Source organism: Capricornis sumatraensis, chromosome 11 (assembly GCF_032405125.1).
Source record: "Capricornis sumatraensis isolate serow.1 chromosome 11, serow.2, whole genome shotgun sequence".
Taxonomy (NCBI): Eukaryota; Metazoa; Chordata; class Mammalia; order Artiodactyla; family Bovidae; genus Capricornis; species Capricornis sumatraensis.
In genome coordinates this window covers 17,202,335-17,226,400 of record NC_091079.1, presented here as the reverse complement: position 1 = coordinate 17,226,400, position 24,066 = coordinate 17,202,335, and the positions used below count along the sequence as shown (strand labels likewise).

Below are 24,066 nucleotides of genomic sequence, written 5' to 3'. Positions count from 1 at the left end.
TCCCAGCAATCTTGATTCCAACTTGTGCTTCATCCAGTCTGGCATTTCACATGTTGTATTCTGCATATAAGTTAAACAAGCAGGGCGACAATCTATAGTATTGTAATACTCTTTTGCTAATTTTGAAACATTGTTCTTTTTCTTTTTTTTTTTTTTAACAGCACTGTGCAGTCTTATTAACCATTCAAGTAGTGTAGCATCTGTAAGATTGTAACATAATTAGGATTTAAAAGACAACACATATTCAACATCTAATAATTTGAAAGAAGCCTATACATCCTCTTTTTACAGGCATGTTTTCATGGAACCAATACAGTACTAGCCATTAACCCAGCACACCAGGTGTACTGAAGTAGAAAAAAATGCAACAAGAAAAATAGCTACATTAGAAAGACTTCAACACTTTATAAAAAGAGTAATACACTTTTTATTTCTTCCCTTTTCCCCTAAATCAACACCATATGGTCTGAATCTACCTATACAGTCCTACATCAGCTTCTAGAATATTTGTCAGGGGGAAAAAAGTAAAATGACACTGGCCAGTACAGTCTTAGGATATTTCAGAAGGGGAGGGGGAGAAAGTCAGTTCTCAGAACAAATTAGTTGGCTTCAGTCTCATCAGCAGGAACTTTGAATTCTTTGTTCTTCCACACTTCTTTAATGTGCTTGTCTTTCTCTCATAAACGGTCCAGTTTGGCAGATGTATGTGCGTCCTTTGTTGACTTCCATCTTGTGGGTCAGCTTCTCTTCCACCATTTTACTGATGTTGTTGTTCTTCTCTATCAATTTCTGAAGCTCTTCTTTCTCACACTCCCATTTCTCACGGAGCTACTTCAAGACCTCAGCTTCATGGGGCTTGTGTCTTTCTTCTGCAGCTTCTAATTTCTTTTGAATTTCCTCCAGAGAAAGATCCTTGTTCTTAGGAGAGGAAAGGGGAAATTCTGGGAGAGATTCTTTTGATTGAGGGCTGAGAATCAGCTCAAAAGCCTGGCCAGAGGCATATTTCTCCAATTCCTTCACCTGGATATCAGAAGAAGCTATGGTGACGAGAAGACAAGAGACTGGAAATGTACTCTACATGATTCACGGGAAAGAAAAACCCTGCTCAGCCCAAGCTGCCCAGCCACACTCTGAGCACCACCAGACTGGAATGTGCACCAGTCAATTGTTCCATGTACAGTTCTAACTGTTGCTTTTGACCTGTATACAGGTTTCCCAAGAGACATGTAAGGTGGTCCGGAATTCCCATCTCTTGAAGAATTTTCCACAGTTTGTTGAAATCCACACAGTCAAAGGTTTTGGCATAGTGAATAAAGCAAAAGTAGATGTTTTTCTATAACTCTTTTCCTTTTTCTATGATCCAGTACATGTTGACGATTTGATCTCTGATTCCTCTGCCTTTTTTCAATCCTGCTTGAACATCCAGACGTTGTTGTTTCACATACAGTTGTAGCCTAGCTTGGAGAATTTTGAGCACTACTTGCTAGCATGTGAAATGAATACAATTGTGTGGTAGTGTAACCATTCTTTGGCTTTCGCTTTCTTTGGTATTGGAATTAAAGCTAACATTTCCAATCCTGGCTCCACTGCAGAGTTTTCCAAATTTGCTGGCATATTGAGTGTAGCAACTTAACAGCATCATCTTTTAGGATTGATAGTGGTAAAGATAAATATTATATGTGGACATTTAGCTATTATTTTTAAATGTTTACAGATACAAATATAAATGTATGTATTTATTGCAGTCTATTTCAAATGTTTAAATTTTAGTAGAATGCATGAGAAAAAAAGAGAGAGAAAAAAACAGAGAATATATTTAATTTACTTGCAGTATTTCTTTTCCCAGAATAAATTATTCATTATATGATATGTCTCTCAATTATAACTACTTCTTACCATATTAAAAGAACTTATTGAGCTAATAGTACCAAAAAATCATTAAAATTAATGGAATTTTAAAAGATAAATTGTGACTTTAGAAAGGCAAAATGGTGAATGTAATTATTCCCTTAATTTACCTTTATATTTTTTTCATTTTAAGTGTATAGGAATGCAAGGGATTTCTGTGTGTTGATTTTATATCTTGCAAATTTGCTATATTCATTGATTAGCTCTAGTAATTTTCTGGTGGAGTCTTTAGGGTTTTCTATGTAGAGGATGATGTCATCTGCAAAGAGTGAGAGTTTTATTTCTTCTTTTCCAATCTGGATTCCTTCTATTTTTTTTTTCCCCCCTGCTCTGATTACTGTGTCCAAAACTTCCAAAACTATGTTGAATAGTAGTACTGAAAGTGGGCACCCTTGTCTTGTTCCTGACTTTAGGGAAAATGCTTTCAATTTTTCACTACTGAGGATAATGTTTGCTGTGGGTTTGTCACATGTAGCTTTCAATATGTTGAGGTATGTCCCTTCTATTCCTGTTTCTGGAGAGTTTTTATCATAAATGGATGTTGAATTTTGTCAAAGGCTGTCTCTGCATCTATTCAGATAATCATATGGTTTTTATTTTTCAATTTGTTAATGTGGTGTATTACATTGATTGATTTGTGGATATTGAAGAATCCTTGCATCCCTGGGATAAAGCCCACTTGGTCATGGTGTATAATCTTTTTAATGTGTTATTGGATTCTGTTTGTTAGAATTTTATTAAATATTTTTGCGTCTATGTTCATCAGTGATATTGATCTGTACTGGCCCTGATATTGGAAAAGAAGAAATAAAACTCTCACTCTTTGCAGATGACATCATCCTCTACATAGAAAACCCTAAAGACTCCACCAGAAAATTACTAGAGCTAATCAATGAATATATTAAAGTTGCAGGATATAAAATCAACACACAGAAATCCCCTGCATTCTTATACAATAATAATGAGAAAATAGAAAGATAAATTAAGGGAAAAATCCATTCACCATTGCAATGGAAATAATAAAATACTTAAGAGTAAATCTACCAAAAGAAACTAAAGACCTGTATATAGAAAACTATAAAACACTGGTGAAAGAAATCAAAGAGGACACTAATGGAGAAATATACCATGTTATGGATCAGAAGAATCAATATAGTAAACATGAGTATACTAACCAAAGCAATCTATAGATTCAATGTAATCACTATCAAGCTACCAAGGGTATTTTTCACAGAGCTAGAACAAGTAATTTCACAATTTGTATGGAAATAGAAAAAAAAAAAATCTCAAATAGCCAAAGCAATCTTGAGAAAGAAAAATGGAACTGGAGAAATCAACCTACCTGACTTCAGGCTCTACTACAAAGCCACAGTCATCAAGACAGTATGGTACTGGCACAAAGACAGAAATATAGATCAATGGAACAAAATAGAAAGCCCAGAGATAAATCCACGCACCTATGGACACCTTATCTTTGACAAAGGAGACAAGGATATACAATGGATTAAAGACAATCTCTTTAACTAGTGGTGCTTGGAAAAATGGCCAACCACTTGTAAAAGAATGAAACTAGATCACTTTCTAACACCACACACAAAAATAAACTCAAAATGGATTAAAGATCTAAACGTAAGACCAGAAATTATAAAACTCCTAGAGGAGAACATAGGCAAAACTGTCTCCAACATAAATCACAGCAGGATCCTCTATGACCCACCTCCAAGACTATTAGAAATAAAAACAAAAATAAATAAATGGGACCTAATTAAAAGTTCCTGCATAACAAAGGAAACTATAAGCAAGGTGAAAAGACACCCTTCAGAATGGGAGAAGATAATAGCAAATGAAGCAACTGACAAATAATTAATCTCAAAAATATATAAGCAACTCCTGCAGCTCAATTCAAGAAAAATAAACAACCCAATCAAAAAATGGGCCAAATAACTAAATAGACATTTCTCTAAAGAAGACATACAGATGGCTAACAAACACATATAAAGATGCTCAACATCACTCATCAAAGAAATGCAAATCAAAACCACAATGAGGTATCATTTCACACCAGTCAGAATGGCTGCTATCCAAAAGTCTACAAGCAATAAATTCTGGAGAGGGTGCGGAGAAGTGGGAACCCTCTTACCCTGTTAGTGGGAATGCAAACTAGTACAGACACTATGGAGAACATTGTGGAGATTCCTTAAAAAACTGGAAATAGAATTGCCATATGACCCAGCAGTCCCACTGCTGGGCATACACACTGAGGGAACCAGAATTGAAAGAGACACGGGCACCCCAATGTTCATTGCAGAACTGTTTATAATAGCTAGGACATGGAAGCAACCTAGATGTCCATCAGCAGATGAATAGATAAGAAAGCAGTGGTACATATACAAAATGGATTATTCCTCAGCCATTAAAAAATAGTACATTTGCATCAGTTCTAATAAGTTGGATGAAACTGGAGCCTATTATACAGAATGAAGTAAGCCAGAAAGAAAAACACCAATGCGGTATACTAATGCATATATATGGAATTTAGAGAGATGGTAATTATAGCCCTGTATACGAGACAGAAACAGATACACAGATGTATAGAACAGCCTTTTGGACTCTGTGGGAGAGGGTGAGGGTGGGATGATTTAGGAGAATGACACTGAAACATATTTAATACCATATGTGAAATGAATCCCCAGTCCAGGTTCAATGAATGATACAGGATGCTCAGGGCTAATGCACTGGGATGACCCAGAGAGATGGTATGCGGAGGAAGTGGGAGAGGGGTTCAGGATGGGGAACATGCTTACACCCATGGCAGATTCATGTAGATGTATGACAAAACCAATACAACATTGTAAAGTAATTAGCTTCCAATTAAAATAAATAAATTTATATAAACAAATAAAAAGAAAGAAATTCTTCAACTGTTGAGAGTGTTCACAACTCCACATAAGGTTTCCCAACCTGGTGATCCAAAGAAGTGACTGGGAATCCCCAGAGAATATGACTTAAGGCCAGAGGGATTTGATTACAAGACATCAGAGGACTGAGAGATACAGAAACCCCACATTTGTGTGTGTGTGTGTGGTGTGTGTGTGTATGTGAAGTCACTCAGTCATGTCTGACTCTTGCAACCCCATGGACTGTAGCCCACGAGGCTCCTCTGTCCATGTGATTCTCCAGGTAAGAATATTGGAATGGGTTGCCATCTTCTCTTCCAGGGAATCTTCCCGACCCAGGGACTGAACCCAGGTCTCCCACATTGTAGGCAGACACTTTACTGTTTGAGCCACCAGGGAACAAACAAAACCTTCCATACACCAAGACTCAAAGGAAAGTACCAGTGACTCCTCAGGAGACTTAACCAAAAATACCTGCTAACATTGGTGGTTTTCCTGAGGTGGTGTGGGTTGGCAGGGGCTCACAACAGGGATGGACCCTGGCTGGATCAGGCCAAGAATGAACCCCTTGGTGCAAACCCTCTTGAAAGTGAAAGTGAAGTCGCTCAGTCACGTCCGACTCTTTGCAACCCCATGGACTGTAGCCTATCAGGCTCCTCCATCCATGGGATTTTCCAGGCAAGAGTGCTGGAGTGGGTTGCCATTTCCTCCCCAAGGGGATCTTCTCAACACAGGAATTGAACCTGGGTCTCTCACATTTCAGGCAGATGCTTTACCATATGAGCCACCAGGGAAGAAAACCCTCTTGGGAGTTACCAATAACCAACCATAAAGTCCATATACCCAAGGGCTGGTTCACCTCAGGCCAAAAAACTACCAGGGTAGAGATAATTTGATTAAAGCTTTACTGAGCAAGGCCTTGCCCAACAGGGTAAGGCCCAGTTTTTCCCACCACCAGTGCCTTCCATCAGGAAATTTGCACAAGCTTAGCCTCCTCTACCAGAGGGCAGACAGAAGAAGAAAGAAGAACTGCAATCCCACAGAGACTAAAGTAAAACCACATATTCAAAATTTAAACAGCATAAAAAAGAAGAAACTTATGTCACAGATGAAGGGACAAGATAAAACCTCAGAAAAATCACTAAATGTAGTAGAGATAGGCAACCTACCAGGAAAAAGAATCCAGAACAATGATAGTGAACATAATTCAGGATCTTGGAAAAAGAATAGAGGGAAAAGTTGAGAAAATTCAAGGAAAGGAAAAAAGTGAACCCACCTCTCCCACGTTGCAGGTAGACACTTTACCATCTGAGCCACCAGGGAAGCTGAAGATGCAAGAAACTTTACCAAAAACCTAGAAAAAATGAGAGAACAAACAAACAGAGATGAATAATACATGTGACACAATACATAGCAAGATAAATGAGAAAGAGGAATAGATAAATTACCTGGAGAACAGAATGTTGGGAATTATTGCCACAGAACAGAATAAAAAAAAAAAAAAAGAATGAAAAGAAAGAAAGAAATGAAATGAAGACTGTCTCAGAGACCTCTGGGGATATGCATGAACATTCACATTATAGGGGTGGGTCCCAGAAGGAGAAGAGAGAGGGAAAGAGCTGAGAAAATATTTGAAGAGATAATAGCTGAAAAATTCCCTAACATGGGAAAGAAAATAATCAACCAGGCACATGAAGCATAGAGAGTCCCAGGCAGAATAAAATTAAGGAGAAAAACACTGAGACACATAACAATCAAACTGATAAGAATTGAAAACACAGATAAAAATGTTGCTCAGTTGTGTCTGACTCTTGGTGATCCCATGGACTGCAGCACACCAGGCTTCCCTGTCCTTTATTAGATCACAGAGTTTGTTCAAACTTGAATCCATCCAGTTGGTGATACCATCCAACCATCTCATCCTTTGTTGCCCCCTTCTCTTCCTGCTGTCCGTCTTTCCCAACATGAGGAGCTTTTCCGATGAGTAGGCTCTTCACATTAGGCGACCAAAGTATTACAGCTTCAACTTCAGCATAAGTCTGTCCAATGAATATTGAGGGTTGATTTCCTTTAGGATTTACTGGTTTAATCTTGCTGTCCAAGGGATTCTCAAGAGGCTTCTCCAGCATCACAGTGTGAAATCATAAATTCTTCAGTGCTCAACGTTCTTTTTGTCAAATACTCAAATTCTGAATGATGACACTGTGAAAGTGCTGCATGTAATGTGCCAGCAAATATGGAATACTCAGCAGTGGCCATAGGACTGGAAAGGGTCAATTTTCATTTCAATCACATAGAAAGGCAATGCCAAAGAATGTTCAAACTGCCACACAATTGCATTTATCTCATACATTAGTAAAGTAATGCTCAAAATTCTCCAAGCCAGGCCTCAGCAATATGTGAACCATGAATTCCCAGATGTTCAAGCTAGTTTTAGAAAAGGCAGAGGAACCAGACATCAAATTGCCAACATCTTCTGGATCAATGAAACAGCAAGAGAGTTTCAGAAAACAAACAAACAAACAAACAAACAAACAAACAAACATCTATTTCTGCTTTATTGACTATGCCAAAGCCTTTGACTGTGTGGATCACAATAAACTGTGGAAGATTCTTCAAGTGATGGGAATACCAGACCACCTGACCTACCTCTTGATAAATCTGTATGCATGCAGATCAGGAAGCAACAGTTAGAACTGGACATGGAACAACAGACTGGTTCCAAATAGGAAAAGGAGTACGTCAAGGCTGTATATTGTCACCCTGCTTATTTAACTTATATGCAGGGTACATCATGAGGAACTCTAGGCCGGAAGAGGCACAAGGTGGAATCAACATTGCTGGGAGAAATATCAATAACCTCAGATATGCAGATGACACCACCCTTGTAGCAGAAAGTGAGGAAGAACTAAAGAGACTCTTGGTGAAAGTGAAAAAGGAGAGTGAAAAATTTGGCTTAAAGCTCAACATTCAGAAAACTAAAATCATGGCATCTGGTCCCTTCATGGCAAATAGATGGTGAAACAGTGGACACAGTGGCTGACTATTTTTCTGGGCTCCAAAATCACTGAAGTTGGTGATTTCAGCCATGAAAATAAAAGGCTCTTGCTCCTTGGAAGGAAAGTTATGACCAACCTAGGCAGAAAAATCAGACATTATTTTGCCAACAAAGGTCCATCTAGTCAAGGCTATGGTTTTTTCAGTGGTCATATATGGATGTGAGAGTTGGACTAAAGAAATCTGAACACTGAAGAATTGATGCTTTTCAACTATGGTGTTGGAGAAGACTCTTGAGAGTCCCTTGAATTGCAAGGGGGTCCAACCAGTCCATTCTAAAGGAGATCAGTCCTGGTTGTCCATTTGAGGGAGTGATGTTGAGGCTGGAACTCCAATAGTTTGGCCACCTGATGAGAAGTGTTGACTAATTTGAAAAGAACCTGATGCTGGGAAAGATTGAGGGCAGGAGGAGAAGGGGAAGACAGAGGGTGAGATGGTTGGACAGCATATCACCTTCTCGATGGACATGGGTTTGGGTGGACTCTGGGAGTTGGTGATGGACAGGGAGGCCTGGCATGATGAGGTTCATGGGGTCGCAAAGAGTTGGACATGACTGAGAGACTGAACTGAACATATGTTTACATGCCTACTGGAAAAAAAATAAAAAAGTAATTTTGACAAATAAGGACCTTTGCCAGCAAAGTGATGTCTCTGGTGTTTTTAAATATGCTCCCTAGGTATGTCATAGCTTTCTTTCAAGGAGCAAGCATCTTCTAATTTCATCACTGTAGTCACTGTCTGCAGTGATTGTGGCGCCTAAGAAGATAAAGTCTGCCATGGTTTCTATTTTCTCCCCATCTATTTGCCATGAAGTGATGTGACTGTGTTCCATGATTTTATTTTATTTTATTTTATTTTTAAATTGAGTTTTAAGCCAGCTTTTTCACTCTTCTCTTTCACCTTCATCAAATGGCTTTTTAGTTCTTCTTCACTCCTGGCTTGAGGGTGGTGTCATCTGCATATCTGATGTTATTGATATTTCTCCTGGCAATCTTGATTCCAGCTTGAGCTTCACGCAGTCCAGCATTTCACATGATATACTCTGCATATAAGTTAAATGAGCAGAGTGACAATCTACAACCTTGATGTACTCTTTTACAAATTTTGAGCCAGTCCATTGTTGCATGTCTTGTTTCTATCTCTTTCCTTCTAGTCTTGCGTGCATGTTTCTCAGGAGGAAGGTAGGGTGACCTGACATTCCCTTCTCTTTACGAATTTTTGGCAGTTTTTTGTGACCCACATTGTGGAAGGCTTTAGCATAATCAATGAAGCAGAAGTAAGTGTTTTTCTAGAATTCCCTCGGTTTTTCTGTGATCCAATGAATTTTGGTGATTTGATCTCTGGTTTCTCTGATTTTTCTAAATCTATCTTGTACATCTGGAAGTTCTTGGTTCAAGTAGTTTTGAAGCTGAGCTTGCAGGATTTGGGGCATTATCTTGCTAGCATGTGAAAGGAAAGGAATAATGTTGTAGTTTGAAATTTCTTTGGCACGACCCTTTTTTGGAATTGGAATGAAAACTGACATTTTGCAGTCCTGTGACCACTGCTGAGTTTTCAAAATTTGCTGCCTTGTCGAGTGCAACTCTTGAAGAGCATCATATTTTAGGATTTTAAATAGCTCACCTGGAATGCCATTACCCCACTAGTTTTGTTCATAGCAATGCTTCCTAAGACCCACTTGACTTCACACTTCACATGCCAGGATGTCTGGCTCTAGGTGAGTTATCCCACCATAGTGGTTTCAACGTTTTAATTTAAAACTATTCATCACAAAAATCTAGTATGTTATCCATGATATTGAAGTGAAGCAGAAACCAAAAGTATTTCAAATATAAGATTCTACAGTGCTGAATGTATATTCGTATGTATTTGGTAAAACTGTTCACTGATTATACTACCTTAGTTTTTCATGGAAATTCCATGGTGGCTCAGACGGTAAAGTGTCTGCCTGCAGTGCAGGAGACCCAGCTTCGATCCCTGGGTTGGGAAGATCCCCTGGAGAAGGAAATGGCAACCCACTCCAGGACTCTTACCTGGAAAATTACATAGTTTTTCATGAAGCAATCTCTGGTACCAAAAATGAAACAGTCTCATATGCATGAAAGCAAATTAAAAAAAAAAAAAAATCTTTTCACCAACCCTCCAGGGCAAGAGTGAAAGGGATCTTTCCCCCTCATTAACAGATGCATTGCTTACAAATGTTTGCAATATGAAAAATTTCACCAAGTCAAGCTAAACAAAGTTTCATTAAAAATAGTTCTTGAGACTGTAATTGTATGCATAACTGCAAGTATTTTTTAAAGGATATAGTGAAAAATTACTCGATTACTTTTAGAATTTTATCATTATGATAACAAGTTTTTTGCTTCACATTTGCTTTACAAGACAGTATTATACACTATGAACATTGTGCAGTGATTGAATTATATCAACTTGGAAAGTAATAATAAAATGTCAGAAAGCTATATGATGATAGAAATTAGTCATAATCTCCAAAGTTCAGCTTATCTTTTTGCTATAAATCTCATAGAAGAAACTAAAGGAAAACTGATTTTAATGACCTATCTTGCTCTCAAATAAAAGCTGAATAATCATGGAATTTCCCCTTAAGCATCACAATTTGTTTGATCATTTATTTGTTAGAATGTTGTAGTTTTTACTAAAATAATTAAAAAATAAATCTGATAACTCATAGAAGGTAAATGGGAAAATATTTGTTCAGACAGCCTTTTATTTCTTTTTAAAAATATTTTAAATTAGTTTTTATTGGAGTATAGTTGTTTTGCAATGTTGTGTTAGATTATACTGTACAGAAAAGTGAGTCAGCTCTACAAACATCTCCTCTTTTTTGGTAGTTCCTTCCCATTTAGGTCACCACAGAGTCTTGAACAGAGTTCCTTGACCTACACAGAATATTCTCATTATTTATCTACTTTATACATATTATCAGTATATATGTTGAACTTAATCTTCCAGTTCATCTCACCCATTCTATCCCCTTTTTCTCTTTGGTGTCCATACATTTGTTCTGTATGTCTGTGTCACTAATAGGAACATTAGTGCTTTGAAAACACTGTTTGAAGTAAGCTGACATAGAAAAGATGGACTCACTAATCCCTCTGAAATTTTCTTTAGTTCTATTCAGAGTTTTCAGTCCAACACTTACACAATGGGACAGATATATGCTAATAAGAATGCTAACTACTTCAATTAAAAAGTAATTGAATGAATAATGAGTGAATATACATGCACATGCATATTACCTAACAAAATATTATTTGAATATTCCCAAAGCCCATGGGCTTCCCAGGTGGCATTCGTGATAAAGAAACTGTCTGCCAATGCAGGAGATTTAAGAGATGTGGGTTTGATCCATGGATCAGAAAGATCCCCTAGAGGAAGAAATGGTCACCCGCTCTAGTATTCTTGCCTAGAAAATCCTATGGACAGAGGAGCCTGGCCGGGGGGTGGGGGGCGGCTACAATCCATAGGGTTACAAAGAGTCATATGTGACTGAAGCAACTTATCACCCACTGAAAGCCCATTCTATCGACCATTCTACTATTTGTAAAGGAGAAAATAAATGAGAAGTTATGCCTACTTTTTAATGCTATATATATTTGAATTGCTAAAACAACATGTATAAAACGTACATTTTCCTTAAGACAAGCATGTTCCATATGTCTATTATGACATGCATCATTTTGTATTTCTAACAAACCAGTCAATCCTTAAAGAAATCAACACTGAATATTCATTGAACAGACTGATGGTGAAGCTGAAGCTCCAAAATTTTGGCCATCCTATGTGGAGAGTCAATTCATTGGAAAAGACCCTGATGCTTGGAATGATAGAAAACAGGAGGGGAAAGGGATGACAGAGGACAAGATGGTTGGATGGCATCACCGACTCAATGGACATGAGTTTAAAGACACTGATGATGATGGTGAAGGACAAGGAGCCTGGTGTGTTGCAGTCCATGAGGTCAAAATGAGTAAGAAATGATGGAGCAACTAAACAGCAATCAAGTAGAGAAGGATATAGCTGAATCCTCATTAGGACAAAAATAATGCATTTTGCTCAGTTGAGCAATATAATTGAATACAATCAGAACATTTTGGAAAAGATAATACATTATATGTTGAATCTCTGAGGTTTGTCACTGACTAGGAGGGGTGACAATAAAGAGATACCCCTCATCCAAGGTAAGGAGCAGTGGCTGCACTTTGCCGGACAGCCGTGAAGAGATACCACGAGACCAAGGTAAGAGAAACCCAAGTAAGATGGTACGTGATGCGAGAGGGCATCAGAGGGAAGAACACTGAAAATATAATCACAGAAACCTAGTCAATCTAATCACACTAGGAACACAGTTCAGTTCAGTTCAGTCACTCAGTCACGTCCAACTCTTTATGACCCCATGAATCACAGCACGCCAGGCCTCCCTGTCCATCACCATCTCTTGGAGTTCACTCAAACTCATGTCCATCGAGTCGGAGATGCCATCCAGCCATCTCATCCTCTGTCATCCCATTCTCCTCCTGTCCCCAATCCCTCCCAGCATCAGAGCCTTTTCCAATGAGTCAACTCTTTGCATGAGGTAGCCAAACTACTGGACTTTCAACTTTAGCATCATTCCTTCCAAACAACATCCAATACTGATGTCCTTTAGAATGGACTGGTTGGATTTCCTTGCAGTCCAAGGGACTCTCAAGAGTCTTCTCCAACACCACCTTACAAAAGCATCAATTCTTCAGCGCTCAGCCTTCTTCACAGTCCAACTCTCACATCCATACATGATCACAGGAAAAAACATAGCCTTGACTAGATGGACCTTTGTTGGCAAAGTAATGTCTCTGCTTTTGAATATGCTGTCTAGGTTGGTCATAACTTTTCCTCCAAGGAGTAAGCGTCTTTTAATTTCATGGCAGAAGTCATAATCTGCAGTGATTTTGGAGCCCCCCAAAATAAAGTCTGACACTGTTTCCACTGTTTCCCAACCTATTTCTCATGAAGTAATGGGACCAGATGCCATAATCACCGTTTTCTGAATGTTGAGCTTTAAGCCAACTTTTTAACTGTCCTCTTTCACTTTCATCAAGAAGATTTTTAGTTCCTCTTCACTTTCTGCCATAAGGTACCATCTGCATATCTGAGGTTATTGCTATTTCTCCCAGCAATCTTGATTCCAGCTTGTGCTTCTTCAAGCCCAGCGTTTCTCATGATGTACACTGCACAGAAGTTAAATAAGCAAGGTGACAATATACAGCCTTGATGTACTCCTTTTCCTATTTGGAACCAGTCTGTTGTTCCATCTCCAGTTCTAACTGTTGCTTCCTCACCTACATATAGGTTTCTCAAGAGGCAGGTCAGGTGGTCTGGTATTCCCATCTCTTTCAGAATTGTCCACAGTTGATTGAGATCCACAGAGTCAAAGGCTTTGATATAGTCAATAAATTAGAAGTGGAAGTTTTTCTGGAATTCTCTTGCTTTTTCCATGATCCAAGGGATGTTGGCAGCTAGATCTCTGGCTCTTCTGCCTTTTAGAAAACCAGCTTGAACATCTCGAACTTCAAGGTCCATGTATTGCTGAAGCTTGGCTTGGAGAATTTTAAGCATTACTCTACTAGCGTGTGAGATGAGTGCAATTGTGCAGTAGTTTGAACATTCTTTGGCATTGCCTTTCTTTGTGATTCGAATGAAAACTGACTTTTTCCAGTCCTGTGGCCACTGCTGAGTTTTCCAAATTTTCTGGCATATTGAGTGCAGCACTTTCACAGCATCATCTTTCAGGAGTTGAAATAGCTCCACTGGAATTCCTTCACCTCCACTAGCTTTGTTCATAGTGATGCTTTCTAAGACCCACTTGACTTCACATTCCAAGATGTCTGACTCTAGGTGAGTGATCATACTATCATGATTATCTTGGTAATGAAGATCTTTTTTTGTATAGTTCTTCTGTGTATTCTTGCCACCTCTTCTTAATATCTTCTGCTTCTGTTAGGTCCATACCATTTCTGTCCTTTATCGAGCCCATCTTTGCATGAAATATTCCCTTGGTATCTCTAATATTCTTCAAGAGATCTCTAGTCTTTCCCATTCTGTTGTTTTTCTCTATTTCGTGGCATTGATTGCTGAGTAAGGTTTTCTTATCTCTTCTTGCTATTCTTTGGAACTCTGCATTCAGATGCTTATATCTTTCTTCTTGTCCTTTCTTTTTCACTCCTCTTCTTTTCATAGCTATTTGTAAGGCCTCCCCAGACAGCCATTTTGTTTTTGGTATTTCTTTTCCTTTGGAATGGTCTTGATCCCTCTCCTGTACAATGTCATGAACCTCAGTCCATAGTTCATCAGGCACTTTATCTATCGGATCTAGGCCCTTATATCTATTTCTCACTTCCACTCTGTAATCATAAAGGATTTGATTTAGGTCATACCTGAATGCTCTAGTGGTTTTCCCTACTTTTTTCAATTTAAATCTGAATTTGGCAGTAAGGTGTTCATGATCTGAGCCACAGTCAGCTTCTGGTCTTTTTTTCTGCTGATGGTATAAAGCTTCTCCATTTTGTCTACAAAGAATATGATCAATTTGATTTGGATGTTGACCATCTGCTGATGTCCATGTGTAGAGTCTTTTCTTGTTTTGTTGGAAGATGGTGTTTGCTAGGAACACAGCCTTGTCTAACTCAACAAAACTAAGCCATGTGCTGTGGAGCCACCCAAGACAGGTGAGTCATGGTGGAGAGGTCTGACATAATGTGGTCCACTGGAGAAGGGAATGTCAAACCACTTCAGTATTCTTGCTTTTGAGACTGTATGAAGAAGCAAAATGAACAGTAAGATAAAGTAAAATGACAGGATAATGAAAGAGGAACTTCACAGGTCCGTAGGTACCAAATATTTTACTGGAGATCAGTGAAGAAATAACTCCAGAAAGAATGAAGGGATGGAGCCAAAGCAAAAACAATACCCAATTGTGTATGTGACTGGTGATAAAAGTAAGGTCCAATGCTGTAAAGAGCAATATTGCATAGGAACCAGGAATGTCAGGTCCATGAATCAAGGAAAATTGGAAGTGATCAAACAGGAAATTGCAAGAGTGAACATCGATATTCTAGGAATCAGTGTACTAAAATGGACTGGGATGGGTTAATTTGACTCAGATGACCATTATATCTCCTACTGCATTCAGGGATGCCTTAGAAGAAATGGAGTAGCCATCATGGTCAACAAAAGAGTCTGAAATTCAATACTTGGATGCAATCTGGAAATGACAGAATGATCTCTGATCGTTTCCAAGGCAAACCATTCAATACCACGTAATCCAAGTCTATTCCTCAACCAGTAATGCTGAAGAAGCTGGAGTTGAACAGTTCTATGAAGACCTACAAGATCTTTAGAACTAACACCCATAAAAGATTTCCAGGAAGTCACGAAACACCTGGAGTAACAGGCAAATTTGGCCCTGGAATATAGAATGAGGCAGGGTAAAGGATAATAGAGTTTTGCCAAGAGAACGCACTGGTCATAGCAAATACCATTTTCCAACCACACAAGAGAAGACTCTACACGTGGACATCACCAGGTGGCCAACACCAAAATCAGATTGATTATATTCTTTACAGCCAAAGATAGAGAAGCTCTATGCAGTCAGCAAAAACAAGACCGGGGGCTGACTGGCTCAGTTCATGAACACCTTATTGCCAAATTCAGACTTAAATTGAAGAAAGTAGGGAAAACCAATAGACCGTTCTGGTATGACCTAAATCAAATCCCTTTTGATTATACAGTGGAAGTGATAAATAGATTTAAGGAACTAGATCTGATAGAAAGAGTGCCTGAAGAACTATGGACAGAAGTTCATGACATTGTACAGGAGACAGGTATCAAAACCATCCCAATGGAAAAGAAATGCAAAAAAGCAAAATGGCTGTCTGAGGAGGCCTCACAAATAGCTATGAAAAGAAGAGTAGTGAAAAGCAAAGGAGAAGAGGAAAGATATAAGCATCTGAATGCAGAGTTCCAAAGAATAGCAAGAAGAATAGAAAGCCTTCTTCAGCAATCAATGCAAGGAAATAAAGGAAAAAAAAAAAAAAACAGAATGGGAAAGACTAGAGATCTCTTTAAGAAAATTAGAGATACCAAGGGAACATTTCATGCAAAGGTTGGGTCAATAAAGTATATAAATGGTATGGACGTAACAGAAGCAGAAGAGATTAAGAAGAGGTGGCAAGAATACTCAGAAGTACTGTACAAAAAAATCTTCACGACCAAGATAATCACGACGGTGTGATCACTCACCTAGAGCTTGACATCCTGGAATGTGAAGTCAAGTGGGCCCTAGAATGCATCACTATGAACAAAGCTAGTGGAGGTGATGGAATTCCAGTTGAGTTATTTCAAATCTTGAAAGATGATGCTGTGAAAGTGCTGCACTCAATACGTCAGCAAATTTGGAAAACTCAGCAGTGGCCACAGGACTGGAAAAGGTCAGTTTTCATTTTAATCCCAACGAAAGGCAATGCCAAAGAATGCTCAAACTACTGCACAATTGCACTCATCTCACACACTAGTAATGTAATGCTCAAAATTCTCCAAGCGAGGCTTCAGCCATAAGTGATCCATAAGTTTCCAAATGTTCAAGCTGGTTTTAAGAAAGGCAGAGGAACCAAACCTCAAATTACCAACATCCACAGGATCATGGAAAAAGCAAGAGAGTTCCAGAAAAAACTTCTATTTCTGCTTTATTGACTATGCCAAAGCCTTTACTGTGTCGATCACAATCAACTGTGGAAAATTCTGAAAGAGATGGGAATACCAGACCACCTGACCTGCCTCTTGAGAATCTTATATGCAGGTCAGGAAACAATAGTTAGAACTTGACATGGAACTACAGACTGGTTCCAAATAGAAAAAGGAATATGTCAAGTCTGTATATTGTCACCCTGCTTATTTAACGTATATGCAGAGTACATCATGAGAAATGCTGGGCTGGAAGAAGCACATGTTGGAATCAAGTTTGGAGGGAGAAATATCAATAACCTCAGATATGCAGATGACACCACCCTTATGGCAGAAAGTGAAGAGGAGCTAAAAAGCCTCTTGATGAAAGTGAAAGAAGATAGCGAAAAATTTGGGTTAAAGCTCAATATTCAATAAACTATGATCATGGCATCTGGTGCCATCACTTCATGGAAAACAGATGGGGAAACAGTGCCAGACATTATTTTGGGGGGCTCCAAAATCACGGCAAATGTGATTGCAACCATGAAATTAAAATACTCTTACTCCTTGGATAAAAAGTTATGACCAACTTAGATAGCATATTCAAAAGCAGAGACATTACTTTGCCAACAAAGGTCCATCTAGTCAAAACTATATTTTTTTCCAGTAGTCATGTATGGATGTGAGAGTTGGAATGTGAAGAAGGCTGAGCACTCAAGAGTTCATGCTTTCGAACTGTGGTATTGGAGAAGACCCTTGAGAGTCCCATGGACTGCAAGGAGATCCAACCAGTCCATTCTCAAGGAGATAAGTCCTGCATATTCTTTGGAAGGAATGATGCAAAAGCTGAAACTCCAGTACTTTGGCCACCTCATGCAAGGAGCTAACTCATTGGAAAATACTCTGATGCTTGGAGGGATTCAGGGCAGGAGTAGAAGGGGACAACAGAGGATGAGATGGCTGGATGGCATCACGACCTCGATGGACAGGAGCTTGAGTGAACTCCAGGAGTTGGTGTTGGACAGGGAGGCCTGGAGTGCTGCAATTCATGGGGTCGCAAAGAGTCGGACACGATTGAGCTACTGAACTGAACTGAATTGAATTGAACCTAATTATTATTGAGAAGACTAATTTTCTGTTGCCAACAATGTAAGTCACACTACTTTGAAAATAGCTTCCAATTTTGGTCTTTAATAATATATTCAGGACAAATTAAGAAAAACGTAATATGTGTAAAGTAGGTAATAGTGACCTTCAGGCGAAAAAAAAAAAAAAAATCTTAAAAGTATGCTAAACATGGTTCCCTGGCCTTCCAGTGTTTAGGATTTCAGGCTTTCATTGCCAATCCTGGATTTGATCTCTTGTTAGGGAACTAAGGTCCTGCAAGTCTTTTGATGTGGCTAGAAAAGAAAAAAATAAATAAATAAATAAATAAATATATGAACTTACATAAAAAGTGTATAAAGTCTTTAATATCACCATGATGATTTTCAAGACATAGAATGTATTATATATGCCATGAGAACATAAGAAAAAGTATTAATACAATGAGGTCAAAGAATTAAATTTTGCTAAGTCAGTAAAAAATCTGCCTGCAATGTGTGTGACCTCAGCTTGATGCCTGGGTTAGGAAGATCCCCTGGAGAAGGGAATGAAAACCAACTCCAGTATGTTTGCCTGGAGAATTCCATGGATAGAGGATCCTGGTAGGCTACAGTCAATGGAATTGCAAGAGTCGGACACGACTGAGCAACTGACACTTTCACTTTGTTTAAGAAAGTAATATAAGTCCAAAACACTGAGGATGGTGACTGCAACCATGAAACCAAAAGATGGTTTATCCCTGTAAGAAAAGCTATAATAAATCTAGAGAGTATATTAAAAATCAGATACATTATTTGCTTACAATGATCCGTAAAGTCAAAGCTGTGATTTTTCCAGTAGTCAGAGAGAAATGGACCATAAAAATTCTGTGTTTGGAGGAATTGATGCTTTCAAACTGTGATGTTGAAGAAGACTCTTGAGAGTTTTTTTGACTTCAAAGAAATCAAATCAGTCAATCCTAAAGGAAATCAGCCCTGAATATTCATCGAAAGGACTGATGCTGAAGCTGAAGCTCCAATAATTTGGCCATCTGGTGTGAAGAGCTGACTCATTGGAAAAGACCCAGATACAGAGAAAGATAGAAGGCAGGAGGAGAAGGATGACAGAAAATGAGGTGGTTCAGTGGCATCACTGACTCAATGGACAAGAGTTTGAGTAAACTCCCAGAGATGATGAAGGACAGGGAAACCTGGTGTGCTACAGTCCATGGGGTTTCAAAGAGTCAGACATGACTGAGCAATGCACAGCAACAAAGCCAAAACACACACACACACACACACACTTTATAATTTTGTATGAGTGAAAGTGTGTTAGTCACTCAGTCATATCTCACTCTTTGAGAACCCATAGAGTGTAGCCCACCAGGCTCCTCTGTCCGTGGAATTCTCCAGGTAAGAATACTGGAGTGGGTCATCATCCCCTTCTCCAGGGGATTTCCCTGACCCTAGGATTGAATATGATTCTTCCACATTTCATGAAGATCCTTTACCATCTGAGCCATAGCTTTGTATAAGGGAAATTAATTTGAATTGAAATTTACCCCACAGAAATTTACACCTTTATGATGAGAATAATAAAGGAGAAGAGAGAAATTCACTTGCAAATGTTCTCGTAGATTTTATCATGCTGATTTAAAGGCTAGAATAGATAATTGCATCCTATTTTAAAATACTTTGATGCTGTGAGACATACTGCTTGTTATGTTATAGAAAATGTTAAACTTCATTGATTTTCTCATGTCTTTGGTTCTTTTGGAACATGCTTCCTGAAAAAGATGATGGTTTATAGATCATGTTTTGTAGAACTGTAAAATACTTAGTGGCAGTGAATGAGACAGGGAGAACTTCTTGTTCCTTCACTGTAAATGTACTACTGGTTCCAAAATATAAATCAGAAGAATAGAATATACACCAAGATAGAGCAGGAGGTACATCAAATCAAGTGTTAGAAAGATATCATGTACTATTTAACATCAGTAATTCTTCTCTGACTTATAATACTGGTATTATATTTGTTAAAATATTATATGCTCTGAAATATTTTATATAAAAATCTGTTTCAAGCAATTATTATAAAATACTTTGATAAGTCATAAAATTATCTTTTTTCATTTTTTTGTATGAGAAAATAAACAATTTTGGTTAGCTTTTGAAAATTTTGTTAAAGACATTAATGAATGTTGTCTGCAGATTTAACATTGGCAGACATGAAATAAAACTTAACTTTCTATTGACAAAATTATATAAATAAATTTGCAAGAAGAAAACATTTGTATTCAATTCTTGAATTAATTATATTGCAATCAAAGTAATAGTTAAGATTCAGTTCCACAAGGCCAAAGCTTGAAATAATGTGCTGTAATAATGTTGACACATAAAAATATTAAAGTAAAATTTCATCCATATCTTAACTATATACTTCAGTTACAATGAATATAAAATACTCTTTTTAAGGATAACACATGAATCCTCACTTCAGAGATTGGATAATAATATGGGAAAGAGGACACACCCACAGACTGTACAAAACAATCAAAGCTGCAAAACAGAACCACTATTATGGAAACAAAGTTTGGGTGAATTTTAAATGCTAAAACCTACCTCAAACAGACAGATGGTAAATCCAGATCAGTTTCTGTATAGAAAAGGGACATAGTGCTATATAATACATGCTCATGTTAGATTTATGTGACTATAAGTAGGAGAAAGCATTGTGCCTCAGTCTCTGAAGCTGATTTATATATATATATATTTTTTTCCCTTGTACAAAACACAAAGGACATCCCAGGTGGTGCTATAGTGGAAAAGAACTCGCCTGCCCATGTAAGAGAAGTAAGAGACAAAGTTTCAATCCCTGGGTTGGGAAGCTCCCCTGGAGGGGGGCCTGACAACCCAATCCAGTATTCTTGTCTGAAGAATTCCATGGACAGAGGAGCCTAGCAGGCTATAGTTCATAGGACAGGAAAGAGTTGGAAACAATTGAAAAGATTTAGTATGCTTGTATGTACTAAGCACAAAATGGACTCACATTTTTCTACAAGAAAAAATTAAAAAAAAAAAAAGTCTCTGTTCATCATCAAAAAAAAAAAATTACCAAAAGATTTTTAAAAACATCCTACAGATTTCAGAAACCTTTGTGACTAGAATAATCTCACCCACATATGTCCAGCATTACAGCTGACACTTTAGGTTTATTTAAAGTTAGCTAATCGTTCAGTCAGTTCAGTTGCTCATTCGTATCCGACGCTTTGCGACCCCATGAATTGCAGCACACCAGGCCTCCCTGTACATCACCAGCTCCCGGAGTTCACTCAGACTCACGTCCATCAAGTCAGTGGTGCCATCCAGCCATCTCATTCTCTGTCGTCCCCTTCTCCTCCTGCCCCCAATCCCACCCGGCATCAGAGTCTTTCCCAATGAGTCAACTCTTTGCATGAGGTGGCAAAAGTACTGGAGTTTCAGCTTCAGCATTATTCCCTCCAAAGAATCCCAGGGCTGATCTCCTTCAGAATGGACTGGCTCTGTCTCCTTGAGTCCAGGGGATCTCAAGAGTCTTCTCCAACACCACAGTTCAAAAAACATCAATTCTTCCACGCTCAGCTTTCTTCACAATCCAACTCTGGCATCCATACTTGACCACTGGAAAAACCATAGCCTTGACTAGAGGGACCTTTGTTAGCAAAGTAATGTCTCTGCTTTTCAATATGCTATCTAGGTTAATATGTAAACATAATTTGAAAAGTGTTGTGGATCAGACAAATAACAATATCTTTCAAAAGACAAATTAAAATTTGATCTTTCAAAGTTCATCTGATGAATATAAAAGACAGAGAAAATAACTGATTTTCATCCTCACAAACATTTTTTTCCCCTAAATTCTGTAGTTTTGAATAATACCTGTAATTGTTTCAACCCGTTTAAGTGGAGCAATTAAAATGCATAAAGAGTGAAAATCTATTATAACATTTGCAGAAATGTATTATAAACATCCTATTTGCAACTTAACAGTGACAAGATATTTTATTCAATTTCAGAAATTTTAAAGTTAAATATCAGTTAATATCAATAATATATCTTTTTTTCTTAAGTTTTGTGTGTTTTTTTTCCACTTTAAGTGTTGAAATCTAAATAAACAACAACTGTAAAATTTATCTTTATGGAGAGTTTGATTAGTTTTGAAAAAGCCAAACAGCACAATTAAAAGACTACTAAGGAAAGGAGTTTTGAAAACTAATTTTGGGGCTCCCAAATCACTGCAGATGGTGATTGCAGCCATGAAATTAAAAGATGCTTGCTCCTTGGAAGAAAAAATATGACTAACCAAGACAGTATATTAAAAACTAGAGACAATTCTTTGCCAACAAAGGTGTGTCTAATCAAGGCTATGATTTTTTTCAGTAGTCATGTAAGGATGTGATAGTAGGACTATAAAGAAAACTGAACACTGAAGAACTGATGCTTTTAAACTGTTGAGTTGGAGAAGACTCTTGAGAGTTCCTTGGACTGCAAGGAGATCCAACCAGTCCATCCTAAAGGAAACCAGTGCTGAATGTTCATTGGAAGGAATGATGTTGAAGCTGAAACTCCAATATTTTGGCCACCTGATGCAAACAGCTGACTCATTGGAAAAGACCCTGATGCTGGGAAAGATTGAAGGCGGGAGGAGAAGTGGATGACAGAGGATGAAACAGTTGGATGGTATCACTCACTCAATGGACATGAGTTTGAGTAAACTCCAGGAGTTGGTGATGGACAGGTAGGCCTGTGGTCGTCCATGGGGTTGCAAAGAATCAGACACCACTTAGTGACTGAACTGAACTGACTTTCTAGTCATGGTGCACAGGTTTCTCACTGTGGTGGCTTCTCTTGTTGCAGAGCACAGACCCTAGGAGCATTGGCTTCAGTCGTTGCAGCCTGTGGACTCAGTAGTCACGGCTCTCGGGCTCTAGAGCACAGGCTGAGTAGTTGTGGTGCACCATCTTAGTTGCTCTGCGACATGTGGGATCTTCCCGGATCAGAGACAGAGCCTGTGTCTCCTGCATTGGCAGGCAGAATCTTTATTATTGAGCCACCAGAGAAGCCCTACAAAAATGCTTTTGATGCTCAGACTAACTGCCCTTTGTTGCAAACTTCTATATAACTTGATTCTTCCTCCTGATCCCCGCCTCCTCGGAGCAGTTCTTTCAGGGTCGCTTAAGATGCTATCTCCCAGGCCTGAAGCTGTAAAAATTCCCACCAAATAAAACGTAACTCAATTTTTAAAATTGTGACTATTTTTAAGTCAACACTATTTACTCAGCTAAATCCTGCTGTCATTCCAGACCAGGTTAAGAATGGAGTGCTTTGTTTCCACAGCATCCTGTGCTTGTTTCATAGCACACAATGCCCAGTGGTATTATTCATTTACAACTGTTTTTCCCCACCAGATTGCAAATCCCATGCAGGCAAAGCCATATATGCCTCCTCGACTGCAGCAGTGCCTGCATCTGGAATAATGCCTGACTGTAGCCAGTGTTTCATTTTTTGAAATATTTATTGGCTGTACTGGAAGCAACAGTTAGAACTGGACATGGAACAACAGACTGGTTCCAAATAGGAAAAGGAGTACGTCAAGGCAGTATATTGTCACCCTGCTTATTTAACTTATATACAGAGTACATCATGAGAAATGCTGGACTGGAAGAAACACAAGCTGGAATCAAGATTGCCGGGAGAAATATCAATAACCTCAGATACGCAGAAGACACTACCCTTATGGCAGAAAGTGAAGAGGAACTAAAAAGTCTCTTGAAAGTGAAAGTGAAAATGGAGCTTGAAAAAGTTGGCTTAAAGCTCAACATTCAGAAAACGAAGATCATGGCCTCCGGTCCCATCATTTCATGGGAAATAGATGGGGAAACAGTGGAAACAGTGTCAGACTTTATTTTTTGGGGCTCCAAAATCACTGCAGATGTTGATTCCAGCCATGAAATTAAAAGACGCTTACTCCTTGGCAGGAAAGTTATGACCAACCTAGATAGTGTATTCAAAAGTAGAGACATTACTTTGCCAACTAAGGTCCGTCTATTCAAGGTTATGGTTTATCCTGTGGTCATGTATGGATGTGAGAGTTGGACTGTGAAGAAGGCTGAGTGCTGAAGAATTGATGCTTTTGAACTGTGGTGTTGGAGAAGACTCTTGAGAGTCCCTTGGACTGCAAGGAGATCCAACCAGTGCATTCTGAAAGAGATCAGCCCTGGGATTTCTTTGGAAGGAATGATGATAAAGCTGAAACTCCAGTACTTTGGCCACCTCATGTGAAGAGCTGACTCATTGGAAACGACTCTGATGCTGGGAGGGATTGGAGGCAGGAGGAAAAGTGGACAACAGAGGATGAG

The 24,066-nt window shown here is 38.5% G+C and overlaps 1 pseudogene; it reads right to left on the bottom strand.

The window, feature by feature from the left end:
* Positions 1-599: 599 nt before the first annotated feature.
* LOC138088728 (stathmin-like) overlaps positions 600-24,066 on the bottom strand; it is a 65,018-nt pseudogene continuing 41,551 nt past the window's right edge.